Source organism: Cryptomeria japonica, chromosome 10 (genome assembly GCF_030272615.1).
Source record: "Cryptomeria japonica chromosome 10, Sugi_1.0, whole genome shotgun sequence".
In the NCBI taxonomy this organism is placed as follows: Eukaryota; Viridiplantae; Streptophyta; class Pinopsida; order Cupressales; family Cupressaceae; genus Cryptomeria; species Cryptomeria japonica.
The window spans coordinates 761173314-761191675 of NC_081414.1; positions in this window are offsets into that span (position 1 = coordinate 761173314).

Consider the following 18362-nt stretch of genomic DNA (forward strand, 5'->3'; position numbering starts at 1 on the left):
AAGGAGTGGGTGGATGAATGATGTATAAGGCCTCTAATCCCGATTGAGACATATCAACCCTTGAGTGCACTACAACTCACATAGATGAAAGCATCAATTGACTTTTTATCGCATGTCAGATCTAGTTCGAACAGGTAAATTATCCACATGAAAATTTCATAAATGTCAATATTTTACCTTAATTATTTGCTAAATTCATCTCATTTTATCATTGTAGGGCATGTTTATGCCGTTATTGCAGCTGAAGACAATGAAGAAGGAACATATTATTATTTTTGTCATTGTATGGAGGCAAAAAAGAAATTGGATGGCCCTATGGTAGATGGCGAAATATTGAGTACCCTACACGATCAATGGTTGTTACTAGTACATGGCTTAGAAGGTACCCAGTGAATAATTCTAACTTGTGGTTGTTCGAGGACTTCGAGACACATAAGAAGATTCTTATCATTCTATCCTTTTTGTGGCATCAAATCTTCATTTGATCAAATATGGGGGTAGACCACTGAACAAGAACCTGTGGAAGGCACATGAGTCTGACTATGAGGAAATACTTGACATGATAAAGAGTAGAGCGGATCTAGATGGTTAATTGGATCGAGTTTAAATGTAAAAAAAATGTAATGTCAATCATATTTGGATATATGTACATATGACTTGTATATTTTAACATATGAAATACTTGAGGCATTGTAATATCAAATAAGTTGTCTTACAATTGAGGTGTGATTTTTGTAATAAAATCTTAAAATATTGTATTATAATAATGTTGCACGATTTGTCACTTTTTTGCCTTAACTTTCTTAATGCACTTGACAAATAAGCTTAAAAATCATAATATCTTTCATTCTGCTTATTGTGGGTGTGAACCATCAGCGCAAGCATGTCCATGAGGTTGGGTATGTGCTAGGAATGCACCTATTTTTCTCACCAACTTGCTCAATCATTTTGAGCCACACCCTACCGACACATTCCTTTAAGAGATAGAAGTGTGAAAATTGTTAAACTTTGACAAAACATTATCTGAAACCTATGACACATGTGAATAACTTGTGAAAACTTACAAGGTCATGTAAGGCCCCTCTACAAAAGCCTCTCTTGGTTTTCAAAGACTCAAATCCATTTGTGTATGATGACACTTTTTTTGTTGCAACAAAAAGCTTTAGATGCATTCAATGAAAAGTTGCAATATACCATAACTTTTATTTTTCTCATCGTAGGCCTGAACCATCAACATGAGTACGTTCAAGTGGCTGGGTTTACACTAAGAATGCACTTGTTTCTCTTTCCAAGTCTCCCAATCACTCTAGGCAAATTCCTACCGACGCATTCACTTAAGTGCTCAAAGTGTGAAAATTGATAAAATTTGACAACATGTTTCTTGATACCCATGACACACACGAACGCACCATCTAATCCTATAGGGTTGTGTGAAGTCACTCTAAAAAACCTCTCTCAATTTTCAAATAATCAAATCCATTTTCTTGAGGCGACACTTTTTGTTGCAACAAAAATCGTCAGATGCATTCAATGAAAAGCTGCAATATACCCTAACTTTCATTCTTCTCATCATGGGCACAAACCATCAATGTGTACACATCCAAGTGTCTGGGTTTATGCTATCCATGCCACTATTTCACTCGCCAAGTCTCCCGATCGCTCCGGGCCATACCCTATTGACGCATTCGCTTAAGTGAGCTCGAAATGCGAAAATTGTCAAAATTTGATAGCATGTTTCTCAGCACCCCTGATACACATGAATGAGCCATCTAATCCTATAGGGTCATGTGAGGCCACTCTTAAAATAAAAAAATCAATATTTGAAGACTCAAATCCATTTGTCTAAGGCAACACTTTCTCTATTCCAATAAAAAGCATCATATGAATTAAATGAAAAGTTGCAATATACCCTAAATTTTATTCCACTCTTTGTGGCCGCAAATCGCTAGCACATACACATCTGAGTGGAAGGGTTTACCCTAGGCATGCCCCCATTTCACTTGCCATATCGCCTGATCACTTTGGGCCATACCCTATCGACGCATTCATATAAGTGCTCAAAGTGTGAAAATTGTAAAACTTTGACGATGCATTTCTTAGTGCTCATGATACATGAACAATTTTTTTGGTCCTACAACATCATGTGAGGCTCCTCTAAAAAACCTCTCTAACTTTTCGAGGACTTAAATCCATCTACGCGTGGAGACACATTTTCTATTGCAACAAAAAGCATCAAATGCATTTAATGAAAAGTTGCAATATACCCTAACTTTCATTCCATTCATCATGGCCACAAAGAATTAGTGTGTACGCATCTAGGTGGTCAGGTTTAAGTTAGGCATGCCCCTATTTCACTCACCAAGTCGTTTGATCTCTCTGAGCCGCACCCTATCGACGCATTCACTTAAGTGCTTGAAGTGTGAAAATTGTAAAATTTTGACGATGTATTTCTTGGCACCTATGACACATATGAGCAAGTTGTCTAATCCCACAGGGTCATGTGAGGCCCCTCTACAAACACCTGTCTCAATTTTTGAGGAACCAAATCCATTTGCCTGTGGCAACACTTTTTATGTTGCAACAAAAAACGTAAAATGCATTCAATAAAAAGTTGTAATATACCCTAACTTTCATTCTTCTTGTCATGGCCACAAATTGTTAGCATGTACATGTTTGAGTGGCTGATTTTATACTAGGCACACCCCTATTTCACTCACAAAGTTGCATGATTGTTCCGCGCCATACCCTACTAACGCATTTGCTTAAGTGCTCGAAGTGTGAAAATTGTCAAACTTTGATGATGCATTTCTCGGTGCCTGTGACACATTTGAACAAGCCATATAATCCCATGGGGTTGTGTTATGCCCCTCTTAAAATACCTCTCTCAAATTTTGAAGACTTGAATCCATTTTCTTATGGTGACTCTTTTTGTTGTTGCAACAAAAAGCATAAAATGTGTTGAATGAAAAGTTGCAATATACCCTAACTTTCATTATGCTCATCATGGCCACTAACCATTAGCGCATATGCATTTGGGTGGCTGGGTTTACACAAGGAATGCCCTTGTTTCACTTTGCAAGTTGCTCGATCGCTTAGGGCCATACCCTATTGATGCATTCACTTAATTGCTTGAAGTGCAAAAATTATCAAAATTTGATGGTGCGTTTCTTAGTGCTCATGACACATATGAATGAGTTGTCTAATCTTACAAGGTCATGTTACAACCCTCTACAAAAAACTCGATTTTCAAAGACTCGAATCCATTTACCTGAGGTGACACTTTTTGTTTTGTAACAAAAAGCGTCAAATGCATTCAATGAAAAGTTCCAATATACCCTATCTTTCATTCTGCTCATCATGGCCACAAATAATTAGCGTGTACACATGTGGGTGGCCAAGTTTACACTAGGCATGCCCCCGTTTTGATCGCTCTAGGCCATACCCTATCGATGCATTTGTTTAAAAGCTCGAAGTATGAAAATTGTAAAAATTTGACGATGCATTTCTTAGCGCCCATGACACATTAATGATCCATCTAATCCTACGGGGTTGTGTGAGGTCCCTTTAAAAAAACATTTCCTGGTTTTTAAAGACTCAAATCGATTTACTTGTGGCGACACTTTTTTTGTTGCAACAAAAAGCATCAAAAGAATTCAATGAAAAGTTGCAATATACCCTAAATTTCAATCCGATTGTCAGGACCACAAACTATCAATGTGTGCTTGTTCAGGTGGCTAGTTTTACACTAGGCATGCCATCGTTTCACTTGCAAAGTTGCTCGATCGCTCTGAGCCATACCCTACCGACACATTCACTTAAGTGCTCAAAGTGTGAAAATTGTCAAACTTTGACAATGTGTTTCTCAGTGCATGTGACACATACAAATGGGCCATCTAATCCCACGGGGTCATGTGAGGCCCCTCTATAAAAACCTCTCTTGATTTTTGAAGATTTGAATCCATTTTCTTGTGGCGACACTTTTTCTATTGGAATATAAAGTGTAAAATGCATTTAATGAAAAGTTGCAATGTACCCTAACTTTCATTCCACTTGTCATGGCCATAAATTGTTATCTCATACGCATCTGAGTGGCTAAGTTTACACTAGGCATGCCCTTGTTTTTCTCGCCAAGTCACCTGATTGCTCCAGGCCATACCCTACTGACGCACTTGCTTAAGTGCTCAAAGTGTGAAAATTGTCAAACTTTGATGATGCATTTTTCAATGCTCGTGACACATATAAATGAGTTGTCTAATCCTACAAGGTTGTGTTATACCCCTCTAAAAGAACCTCTCTCAATTTTTGAAAAATCGAATCAATTTGCTCGTGGCGATACTTTTTCTATTGCAACAAAAAGCGTAAAATGCATCGAAGGAAAAGTTGCATTATACCCTAACTTTCATTCTTCTCATCATTGCCATGAATCATAAGCATGTATGCATCTAGGTGGTCAGGTTTACACTAGGCACGTCCCCATTTTGCTCGCCAAGTTGTTTGATTGCTCCGAGCCATACCCTACCAATGCATTCACTTAAGTGCTCGAAGTGTGAAAATTGTCAAACTTTGACAGTGCATTTCTTGGTGCTTATAACACATAAAAATTGGATGCATGATCTTATGGGTTCATGTTATGCCTTTCTACAAAAACCTCTCTTAATTTTTGAAGACTCGAATCCATTTGCCCATGGTGACACTTTCTATTGCAACAAAAAGCATCAAATGCATTCAATGAAAAGTTTCAATATACCCCAAATTTCATTCTACTTGTCATGGACATGAACCATCAGTAAGTATGTGTTTGAGTGGCTGGGTTTATGTTAGGCATGCCATTGTTTCACTTTCCAACTCGCTCCTTCGCTTCAGAGGGCCATACCCTACTGATGCATTCGCTTAAGTGCTGGAAGTGTAAAAGTTGTAAAACTTTGATAACACATTTCTTGGCGCTTGTGACACACACAAATGAGCCATCTAATGCTATAGGGTTGTGTTAAGACCCTCTACAAAAAACCTCTCTTGATTTTCAAAGACTCGAATCTATTTGCCTGTGGTGACACTTTTTTTGTTGCAACAAAAAATGTAAAATGTATTCAATGAAAAGTTGCAATATACCCTAGATTTCATTGTGCTCATCATGGATGAAAACCATCAGTTGGTATGCATCCAGGTGGCCAGGTTTATGCTAGGAATGCCCAATTTTTTCTCACCAAGTTGCTTGATCACTTTGGACCATATCCTACCGATGCATTCCCTTAAGTGCTTGAAGTATGAAAATTATCAAACTTCGAGTATGTGTTTCTTAGGGCTCATGACAAATATGAATGAGAAGGGCTCATGAAAAATATGATTGAGCCTTCCAATCCTACAGGCTCGTGTTATACCCCTCTACAAAAACTCTCTCATTTTTCAAAGACTTGAATCCATTTGTTCGTGGCGACACTTTTTCCAGTTAATTGCAATAAAAAGTGTAAAATGTGTTCAATGAAAAGTTGCATTATACCATAACTATCATTTTGCTCATCATAGACACAAACCTTCAACACATACACATCTGGGTGGTCAGGTTTAAGCTATGCATGCCCCCATTTCTCTTGCCAACTCGTCCGATAACAACAAGCCATACCCTACTGATGCATTCCCTCAAGTGCTCGAAGTGTGAAAATTGTAAAACTTTGATGGTGCATTTATTGGTTCCCATGAAACATAGAATGAGTTGTTTGATCCTATGGGGTAATGTTATGACCTTATACAAAAACCTCTCTCAGTTTTCAAAGACTCAAATACATTTCCCCATGGTGATACTTTTTCTATTGCAACAAAAACCATTAGATGTGTTCAATGAAAAGTTGCAATATATCCTAACTTTCATTCTACTCATTTTGTGCATGAATCGTTACTGTGCATGTATTCAAGAGGCCATTTTTATGCTAGGTGTGGCTCCATTATTCTCACCAAGTCATCTGAATGTTTTAGGCCATACCCTATCGACACATTCCCTTAAGTGCTCAAAGTGTGAAAATTGTCAAACTTTGACGGAGCATTTCTCGATGCTCGTGACACATATGAATGAGATGTTTGAACATATGGGGGTGTGTTATGACCCTTATAAAAAAGCTCTCATATTTTGAAGACCCAACTATATTTGCTTATGGCGATAGTTATTCTATTGCAACAAAAAGCATAAAATTTATTCAATCAAAAGTTGCAATATACCCTAAATTTCATTGTGTTCATTGTGCTAACAAACCATTAATGTGCACACATTTGAGAGGTCGGGCTTATGCCAGACATGACCTTGTTTCACTCACCAATTTGTCTGAATGCTCGAAACCATACCCTACTGACACATTCCCTTAGATGCTCGAAGTGTGAAAATTGTCAACTTTGACAAAGCATTTCTCAGTTCCTGTGATACATACGAATGAGTCGTCTAAATCTATGAGGTCATGTTATTACCCTCTACAAAAACCTCTCTCATATTTTAAAGTCTCAACTCCATTTGCTTGTGGTGATAATTATTCTATTGCAAGAAAAAACATAAAATGTGTTTAATCAAAAGTTACAATATACCCTAACTTTCATTGTGCTCGTCATGGGCGCAACCCATCAATGCATAGCATGCCACTATTTTTCCTACCAATTTGTTGGAATGCTCTAGGCCATAGCCTACCGACGCAGTCTCTTGAGTGCCTTAAGAGCCGAAAACTATCAAACTTTGATGGAACATTTCTCAGTGTTTGTGGCCCATACAAATGATTCATTTGATCCTACAAGGTTATGTTATGACCCTATACAAAAACCTCTCTCAAATTTTGAAGACACAAAAACTTATGACCATGGTGAACGTATTTTTGGTGCCCCAAAATTCATGAAATGCATGCAATATGAAGTTGCAAGATAGTCTATATTTTTTTTGTGTTGGGGTTGAATTGTCAGTTCTAGCATGTTAGAGTGGGTACATCTATGATAGGCATGGTCCTATTTTGCACCTAAGCTTCTTGAATGTTTCAAATTTTAAGGTAACTTCTTATGATTGTTTTGTGTAAATTTTGAGTTAATTTCTTATGATGCTAAAATGAACACATTCAAATGCAAAGTGAATGAATATAAGATGAAATATAAAAACATATAAGAAACAACCATTAATCTAGCGTATAACAAATCTCTTTCATGATAAAATTTGGCAATTCCTCATATGTACACTCAATTTTTTTAAAAAATTGGAAGACTCATACATTCCCAAAGAACCTATGAAATGAACATGTAGAATGTAGAAAATTGAGTGAAAGAATAAGTTGAACATGAAATCACCTTGGATCTAGACATAAGCATGTTATCATGTTAATTATAATATCAACGATTATTACATCATGTAATAGGCTTGTAAGCATTGAAAATGATAATAACATGGTAAATATATGTGCTATAAAGATGCATATTTAGGTTGGAAGCTTGAATAACAATCAAATTTGTGCAATTATTAATTTAATCATTTGTATCACAATCATGGTAAAATATTTTGCATTAAACAAAAAACTATAAATACATACAACATTATATGTCAATAAAAGTATAAAATATATCAAATAAAACCAAATAGGCTTGCCAAATAGTCATTTCCCTATAGGGGAAGGAAATAGATCAAAATATATCTTTGGTTGTCGAGTGGATAGAGATGTATATGATGCAAGTATCTTTCAAATGTGCCCAGTTGACCTACTCTTTGAATTTTCTATAAATCCACCTGATACAATAAAATAATGATGTTAATATATATAGAAATTGAATTTTAGATTGACTTATAAGAGAATAATCACTTATTGCATTAAAATAATCACGACGTTCATCCACAATATGCACATGTTCATGATCTGGAGTGACAAGCCCCTCCTATATGCATCACAATATAAATTAAACTAAATACAAGTATCATTATTTTTTTTAATAATATACTATTAAAATAACAAATGTAATGTTAAATTTACTAATATGTCTCATACTTATGTCAAAGCAACTAAACTTGCTACTGTTGCAACAACACCATGCTCCATTGTGGTGCAAACACTAGGAGGAGTCTCTGATGTCAACATCTGAAAATGAAACAAAGTATGTTGATAAATTACCAAAACTATCTAAATTATTTTATAACAACATTAAATAATAAAATTCTTACCTTGGTGAAAGACTGCCAATGAACTTCACTGTGAGGTGTTGATGTTGAAGCTCCAACATCAAACTATTTGACATCCAAAATGAGTAAGAGATAATCATTCACACAAGGTTCAAATATTCACATATAATAATTATATTTCTTTACGAGTTATATACTTGTGGAGTTGACGAAGTCATGAAAAAGGGTGTTGTGGGAACATTGCTAGTATTGTCAATACTTTGACCCTATTTTTTATCATAATCATTTACTAATTTAGTTATATTCTTATATTTCCAAATAAAATTTAATAAAAATAATGAAATGAACTTGTAATTAAATTCACCTGAGTATCAATGCCGAATGTTTCATTCAACAAAGATTTTGTCATGACAATGTTCTTTGTAGGAAACTCATCTCATGCATGTGCATGCTCACTACTCTTAGGATCATAAGTGCAAAGAGATCCACAAGGTCAAAAAAAATGAGTTGGAACTCAAGGTCTAGAAGAATCACTTGCATCACCCTCTACTAGAGGCCTAGCATACCACATAAGGGTCTGAGTGAGTGAGCTAATGCCCGGTGTAAATTTTCAACCTCGACACTCTCCTTCACAACGGAAGGAATAATGACATGCTCCACCATAGTTCTGGCCAAGGGTCTTGGTGGGAGGCTTGGATCAAGTTGTGCACCCACTCTATCGTGTGAGGAGTCCCCACCTCTACCCTAGAAATTTAGAAAATCAAAATAGTTTGGGATCTCATTTAGGACAAACTCATAATATAGTTTCCTAAAAAATTATTGTGGCACCTCATGATTATTACATGGGGGTTGATAAAAAACCATCCACTACCTATCCCCAAAAAATTCTTAATCCCTTCATGGTGGCACCAATGGATAGGGAACCTCCTGCATCGAGGGTGTAAAGGTTCAAGATTTGTTTAGGGGTCCGTGAAAAGGGTACATAAGTCAGACTTGTTAATTTTCTTTTTCTTCATTACCTCATATGATAGTTTTTCAGAAAATAAATTGTCTATGTCATTCCTTTTTATTGGAAAAAAAAATGATTTTCCCACTCACTGATTGTATATGAGAGATGATAGATTGCAGAGGATTAAGAAGGTTTGTCCTATGAAAGTTTGTTCTAGTGGGATCTTTTAGCCTTGTGATTAATTCTTCAACCTATTTTTGGCTATTTTCTATTTGACCTAATAGGTTTTTTTATGTATCTATGGGATGTCTACAGATTGCAGGAGCTTCTTGATGTGCTTGTTCTTGAACAGGGTCTTCATGAGGAAGTGATTGAGTGTTTTCAACATTTTCTCGTGGAATCTCAATTTCTGGCAATTAAAATAAATTTAAATTAAGAAACCTAGTTTAATCTACAACTTAATAAAAAATTAACACTAAGAATACATACCCCTTCGAGCTCTTCGTTGTCATGCTAACATACTGATGAAAAATGAACAACTTCAAGTCCAAGATCTTGCTTCTTCTTTTGGTGAGCACAAGACAAAGGAGCAAAAAAACACTCAAAATGTAGGCATGTTGGAAAATAGGTGTTGTACAAATTGCATAATAATTTTATAATTGTAATATTTATTTAGTTGATGTTGCATATGAATGTGTAACATGTAGAGAGTCCTTGGGAATATTCTTGGGGCCACTTGATGAGTTGTATTGTAACATTGGGATTATTATATTATATTTATTTAATATTGGGGAAAAATATTTAAAAAGAGAAAAAATAGTACCCAATATTAAATGTGGGGTCAAGGGGTTGTGGGCACATGGTTTTACTTTACCACTAGTTATTTTTGTGCGAGCTTAGGTCTATATAAGCAAGAAAATGTTTAGTGGCTAAGGTTGGCTAGTGGTTTTGGGTTGTCATTATATTGAGTCCTTTGAAGGATTGCATTTGTGAAGGATGGCATGAAATTTGTAGATTCATGCTTGGACACATGAGAATGCATTGGAGGGCTTGATGGTTCTAAGGTATTCATTGTAACTCTATGTTTCTTTATAGTTGATTAATACAATGGAGTATGGATGCTTTTAGAGGTTGTGTTTTTCCCTCATGAGGGTTTTCTCAGGACATATCTTGTGTTATCTTGTTGCTTGTCTATTTTGATTTTTGCATTATGGTGATTCCGTAAGCTTGTATGCATTATTTTCTCTCATGGGTTATGTAGGAAATGGATTATTAGAATGTGGGTTTAAAGCATTATTTACTAACAAGGAAAGTAGAATTGACTGTGGAAAAATGCAGGCAAGAGGTTTTATGTTTTGTTTGAAGCATAAGGCACATGCCTTATGGAAATTTTCCATTCTTTTGAAGTGTGGCACCTTTTTGGTACCACAACTTTGTGCATTTTCCCTTAGAATATTTCATAATTTTGTCTCACTTCATAGCATTGAAAATGTGTCCTCATCACTTGAGATGCCTATTGCATGCATACTTGCCACTTGTTCAAACACTTGTCAAGTGACTTTCTAACCTCCTCATCCTTGCCTATATATGTAAGACTCCTATGTACATTTTTCACACTCTTCATGTATATGATAGACATCCTATTATGTTTATCATTTCACTAGTGGAAGTTTGTTTCAATGCTTTCATATTCCTAGCTTACTCTAACAACTTTTCTTTTCAAGTGTATTCCTCATCCATTTTCATATCAACTTATTATACAAATCGTATATAACTACAGATCAATATTTAATCCTATAGAAGATGATTTAATTAAAAAAATATTAATGATTTATAGAAGATGATCTAATTAAAACATTAAGTGATTATGATAGAATTATGTTTGACATTGTACAAGTGAGGTGTCATCTTATTAAGACAAGATATTACAAACTAGGACTATATCTCTTTGTGGTGGTTGATAAGATTAAAAATTTAAATGAGTGTAGAACATGTGTGAATCTAATTTTCAAATCTAAAATTAGAAATCATATTCAAGTTCCCTACAATTAAGGAAGTAGAGCAAAGAGTTACAAACACTAGAGAGAAACTAGGGCTCATCTAGTTAATTTAACTTAGAAATTTTAAATTAATGTAGAACATGTAAGAGTCTAATTCTAGTTTCAAATTAAATCTAAACCTAGAAACTATATGGAAACACTAGAGTTGATGGAGGAGGGGATTGAGATATAAACCCTAGAGAGGAACTAGTGAACTTAATCTAGAGAATTTATTTGGAATCTATCTAGAATTTGAAATTTAGATGAAAGTAAGAATCAAATTTTTATTCAAACTAATTTTAAAATAATAAAATAATTAGGGATAAATACACATATAGTATTTATCAATAGAAATCTAAAATTGTAAACTATAGTGGAAGAAGTAGGGATAAATATAAACTAATATATTTGAAAGACTTTTATAAAAATTAAAAAATACATACCTTCTTTTTGTTTGAAATATCTTTCTTTCCTTTCTTCATGTAATTCACTTTCTCTTTTTGTTGAGTATGAACACAATCTTATTTTTCCTCATCTTTTTATTTCCCATCTCTTTGTTTGCATGATAGCAATAGAAAATTCATTTTCCAAATATTTTATCATCTAATGTCTCCCAAAATTGTAAATACATTTTTTTCGATTCCTTTACAAATGTTTCACTTGCCAAAAAATTTAAAAGGCGCAAAATGTTCTTTACTTTTTTATTTAAAAAATATAAAAATGTCCTCATATAATTTATATTCCATTCACATAATTTTTTTTTTAAAGTTGTCATCTCAAATGACTTTTTTGTGATAATTAAATGGCAACATAGGGGTTGCACCCATTGCATTAATGAAAAGGTTATTACAATTGTTCATCCAAAAAACCACCCCCCCGCCTATCTTGGATTGATTTCATGACAACACTTAAACCAAAACCTGCCCACACATTTAGCATATATATTTTGCCACCTATCATAACTACTAGCTGAAACATGCCAAGCTAAAAATTACATTAAAAAGTCTTTAGAGTTGGAAAAGGGAGACAAAATTGTGACATATTCATTCTATAATATGTAGTGTCAAGTAAATTGTAACCACTCCAATTTTCACCTCATTTTTGTTCTCCTACTTTAGCGTGTCCTATCTCCATCCCCTCTCTAGGTCCGCTTTGGCCCTATCCTCCAACTTTGATGTCATGAACAACATTTGTTGGGTCCCATCTTGGAGGTCCCTCTCTCATTTCTCTTTGTATTGGTCTTGTTTGTAGGAGGACTGGGCCACCCCAAAACACCCTAGTCTCCATCAAACAAGCCCCAATTTGAAATAGGAAAGTCCTTCGCATCAATGGATTTTGGTCTCTAAGGCTATACTTGATCGTTGGAGGTTGGCCTAATCAATAATTTACCTAGGGAACCTTATATAAAGACATCTTATCAATTCATTTTAGACCTAGAAGCAATCTATGAGCTACCTAAAATATTTTTGCATCCATGAAGCATTCATCATCAAACATTTTTAGATTTTCAAGGCTGCATATTCATCACTCAAGCATTGTGGAGAAAAGTTACATAAATATTCATGTAAGCATGTGTATGTGATTAGGATTTTTCATGTCCATGTGTTTGTCATGCCATTGTATTCAACATTTGTGATTACATTCAAGGAGCCTTGCATCATCATCAATAATTGCATATTTGAGATATATCTCCTTAACATTTATTTCAATATTTCCATTATTTCATTCAAGGTTAACTCCTAATTTGGGGTTTGAATTAGACAAAAACCTATCCACAACATATTTCCCTCTCTTTTTGTGTATAGTAAATTGGTGCATGAGTTATACTCAGGAATTCCGACGATGTCGACAATGACGAACATGTTTAGCTTTTAACAAAAAAAAATTCAGAGGACCAAGGCAAATCTGTGCTACTTGGTCCCGAAAGATCAGGTCAAACTTTTGGGAATAGATTTAGAATCTATCAGTTTGCCTAGATATCAGTATGTGGATCCATGAGACATCTTTAGCATTTTGTATTCACCAATTTACCTCAATTATTCCTCATTTTGCTCTAATTTCAAATCTACATTCCAAATTCAATTAAGAAGAGGATAACCAACAATAATTAATGAATGCAATCAAAATCTCAATCCTTTCCTCATTAGGATTGAGGCTAGATCTATCATGTTCAACCCTCTTTCAATGAATGTTCTGACTATTAGGTTATTTAGTGGATTTACTTGGTGAAACCTAATTCCTAATTTTCACCACATCACATCATATAACTAACAATACTACAAAAACTATTTATTATGAAACTTGAAACAATTTTGATCCAATTTAGATAAAAGACCGACAAGCCTTTTGTGCCTCCATCTGAGCCTACACCACACACTCTAAGCCGCACTGAGTTCATGATCTTCTACGGTCTTGTTATCCCTTATTACTTCCTCAATCTCTGACACTTTTTCTTAAATCTCCACCCCAAATTCCTCTTCCTCAATTTTCAAACCCATCAACCCTTCCTCTTTTAGATACCTTCAAATCCAACAAACACCACCTTTTGACACCAAATCTAACATTTCATTTAGAAATGGGATGCTTATTTCCACAACAACCTTCCTCTTGAATAGGAGGGAATGCTCAAGGGTATTTTCCAAATTCCCTCCCATGGCAACAAACCACTTACTAACTCTCAATAGCAAAACACCCTTATTAGAATCCACATTTTCAAGCACATGCTCTAATTCCCCCATATAACAATTCTAGATAAGTCGCTTGTACACCACCCGACAACATTAGTATTAATCCTACACTGATGATCAAACTTCAATAATTCATCTCCTACACCACCTTCACAATATGAATATTGAGGCCATGGTTCAATATGAAAATAAATTTCATCGTTTTGTTGCTCGCCTCACCCAGAAATGACATTTTTCACTTCTTTCTAATTATCCTAAGTGGGGTGTCCATTGATAATGCTCATATCTCACCACTTACTAAAATGAAAAAATGACAATTCTCCTCACCATTGTTATCCATCTAAATGTTGTATCACACTTGCATTGTTGGACACTTCACATGATTACTTCGCAAGAACTCACAAGCAAAAAGCATTACCCTCCCTGGCATATCAAATTTGTCACCTGCACTAGATAATATTTTTTTGGAATTCAACAATTTTTCTAATGATGCCATCATCCTCCATACTAAGTCATCATGGATGACTTACTGTAATGCCTAGTTGGCCAGCGAATGAACCAACTCATTCCCCTTGCAATAGACGTGGGATGTCTTAAAAACTTACAAAAAATGATCGCCTACTATATCGGATCTAGCCACTTGCAAATTTTCCAATTTGGTGCCATTTTCTGTCTTATTGCTTTGATTGTAATGAGATGATATCGTTTGAGATGCAATATCTTTTCTTTTAATTCTCTTCCATATTTCATGCCTAGTAATGCCACATAAAATTTTGCATCATTATTAGTGTTTACTCCCAGAGACTCCCTCTTCTTATATAACACCTTGTCACCATGATCTCGCACGACACATCCAACCCCACTTATCCTAAGGTGCCCTTAGAGGCACAATCGAAGTTGACTTTCATCTATACTTCTTCTAGAGCTTCCTCGGTTATTCAAATTCTTAAGTTTTGAGGATTGACCCTCCCAAACCCATTAATGGGGGGAAAATATAAACTCAAAGGACAATTGGTCGAAGGTCAAAAATTATTTTTAAAATTTTTTTTAAACTAAGGGGCCTTTGTTTGAATTTCAGTCATTAGGAATTTTTTATATTATTTCATCAAGCCAAAAGGACCTTTGAGAGGTACCTTTGTGTGAAGGTAAAGCCTTTGCTTGAAGGTTCTTCGACCAAAGGTTTTTATCGAGCCTCTCCTACCCTCTAGCTCAAAATTTTCTCAAAAAAATTAATTTCAAACCTCTGATTAGACCTTCAAATGGAATGAAATTGACAAGATAATTTGCACGATTGCAGTCATTGAAATGGGCTTTCTAGCAAGTATAGTTTTTAATATAATTAATTTGATTATATATTTATTTTCTATTTTTAACAAAACATAAGTTTTTATCAAACATCAAGTTTTTGGTTCTACTCAAGTGAAAAAATAGTAAAAAAGTGATTTTTTAAAAATAATATTTGTGCCCTAGGTATTGATGTCCTTTTATTAACAAAAAGCATTAAATTTTGATACATACATAAAAATATACATGCCCTAGTTATTGATGTTACACATTTATATTTTTAAAATTAAAATTTTGTCATTTATATAGATTATGCATTACGGAAACAATGTCACTTTTTAAGAGTGTTGTTTATTATAAAAAACAAGTTATTAAAAAATATGTAAAAAAATCACAATTTATTTTTATTGTTTTTAAAAAATACATATTTGGAATCTACACAATATCTCACAAATCACTAATTTGTATCATCTTTGAATTCTTAATAGATTAGCTGCTATAGATGTCAAAAAATCAAAAATTTGGCTAAAACTATTGATTCCAATGTCCCACTTTGGTGAAAAAGTGGGACATAGTGTTGTGGGATCACTCATTTTATTTTGTCACAAGAACGAGTCTTAAATTATAGATATTTTTGAAGATCTTATTTGAATTTTTTTGGCATCAATTGTTTCCCCTTTGTCTTCTCATGGGAATGAGCCTTGAGCTATAAAACTTGGTTCAAGGGGGATTATTTGATTGTTTTAGGTTTATTCCCTTGGTTTTGGGAATGGATTGTTTGATTTGATCTTCATTTGATTTGAGAGGCTTACATCTTGGTTGGTGTATAGTTGGATGTTCATAATTCTTTTCTATTTGATTTTGTGAAGGAGATCATGCTTGTCACAACTTGAACAATTAGGTCTATTGGTAGAAGGGCATGCTCCATATTTTAATTTGTACTTTTATCTCTTTTTTTTTATGGTTACTGTCTAGATGTTCAAATTCACATGGCATTGGAGTTGAAGTTTTTATGGAGCTATTATGCTCATTATGTTTGTTCTTATGTGTTGTTATTGTAATTTTATTAATTTTAGCAACAACATGGACGCTCTTTAAAATCTTTCATTTGTTGAGTGTGGAGAGCTTGGGAGAGCTTGAGAGTTGTATCTTAATAGTTTTATTCAAGTAGGTTTTGCATGTATTTGTGAATGTTTCTTCGTACTACATAATATCAATTACACCTCCTATGCAAGTGTTATTTGTTGGGTCTTTGGATGCCTTTTTAATTTCCATATTTGACATTACCCATATAGTGGGTGTTTCAAGTTGTACATGTGTCCTTTGTTGGATGTTCCCATTATACTATGACATTAAGGATCTCAAGGTTCTTTATTGCATTTTCATGTGTTGTTTTATTGGAGAACTCATTTATGTAGGATAGTGTATATACATGGATTTATAATCAAGTTTTGTATTGAGTTGAATATGTTGTGACATATGGTTTACTTGTTATAATAAGCATACATTATGATATTGATTACACCTTCTATGCAAGTGTTATTTGGTGGATCTTTGGATGCCTTGCTCATTTTCATATTTGACATTACCCATGTAGTGGGTGTTTCAAGTTGTATATGTGTCCTTTGTTGGATTTTCTTATTATATTACGACATTGAGGATCTTGAGGTTCTTTATTACATGTTAATGTATTGTTACGTTGCAAAACATATTTATGTAGGATAGTGTATATACATGGACTTATAATCAAGTTTTGCATTGAATTGAATATGTTTTGAGGTATGTGTAGTTATCTATGTATTAGCAGTTCTAGAGCTATAGTTTTTTCTTTTATCGATAAATATTTTTGTATTTCTATAGCAAAAAAAATGGTACATTTTTTAGTCTCAATTGATCAGCTTTAATCCCCCTCTCTACAAATAATGATATCGATAGTATATTGACAAAATTTACAATGTTATGCTATCCCTTGCACAATATATTTAACAACATCCAAAATCTACACTATATACTACCTACCCATATGAAAATGTTAACATATTTTAAAAAAAAGTTTACAAATAAAGCAAGAAACATATCTTTCCAAAATATTTTCTTGTTCTTCTCCTATAGTTTCCCATCCTACTAGTCTTGTTTCCCGAACTTCAGATATTTCCTTGTCACCTGCCTTCCCACACCACCTCTTTCCTTCTCCTTGGCTTCCATCTCTTGAAGATAATATTTAATGTGATTCCACCCAATTTGGGCCTCAACCCTATGGTTCTCCTTATCACAGTTTGCACTCCATATGAGAAAAGGACGTAGGGAGGGAATGTACTCCACCATGTGGAGCCAGTTGTCCCCTAGAGCAATGAAGCCCTCGCTAGGTCTGGCTATTGCTACAAAAGCCCCAACTCCCCAACTCCCCAACATCTTTACACATTGATTCATCAGCCAATGTGCATCTTCTTTATTTCCTAATTGGAGGCACCATGCAAGAAAGAGAGACACAATATCAATATTTGAGTGGTACTTATATTCTGCCTTCAAGAATTTGTCACCCAGCATTATCTTCAACATCTACAAGAACATGAGGTCTTCTATTTTGAAGACATTCTGTAGCCTCTCATCCAAATTTTGAGCCCAAAAAGAAATGATCTACTTTGTAGTTTAAAACAAGAAATTGGCCTCCATGCATCAATGTTTCTTGCTGCCTTTTGAAACAATACACTTCTTGTTCACTAAAATGGAAATAAAACGAACTCGTCAACTTATGATAACTTCACACTCTACGAGCGCCTCAGGAAATGTAGTACCATCAAATTCCTTACAAATCACATAAATTCACTTGCAGACTATATGCCACCATCTTCAAGAGGGAACTCTCTAAGATCGCCCCATATCTCTTTCTCGTTTTCTAGCATTAAACCTATTGCCCACTTGGATAGTACATCTACTTCCTCATTCCATGTTCATCTTACGTGGGATATTTTGAAATTTTGAAATGAGGATAGGAGAAAGGGGCCAGTAGTCACCATAGTTAACTTCGTGTTGGCATTATGTGAACTGGTATGAGGACATGATGATATTGTATGTTGTCATTGATGTCAATATGTTGAAGAAGAGAGAACTGGTATGTTACCAAGAACCGGTATATGCTAGAACCGGTATAACACTGTGACCGGTATATGTGCCAAAGTGAAGCAGTGTGTCTGTTCAAGGTGAACCGGCATGTGGTAATGAGAACCGGTACATGGAAGCTTTGTACGACTATCGACTGGTAGTCTCAACTTCAG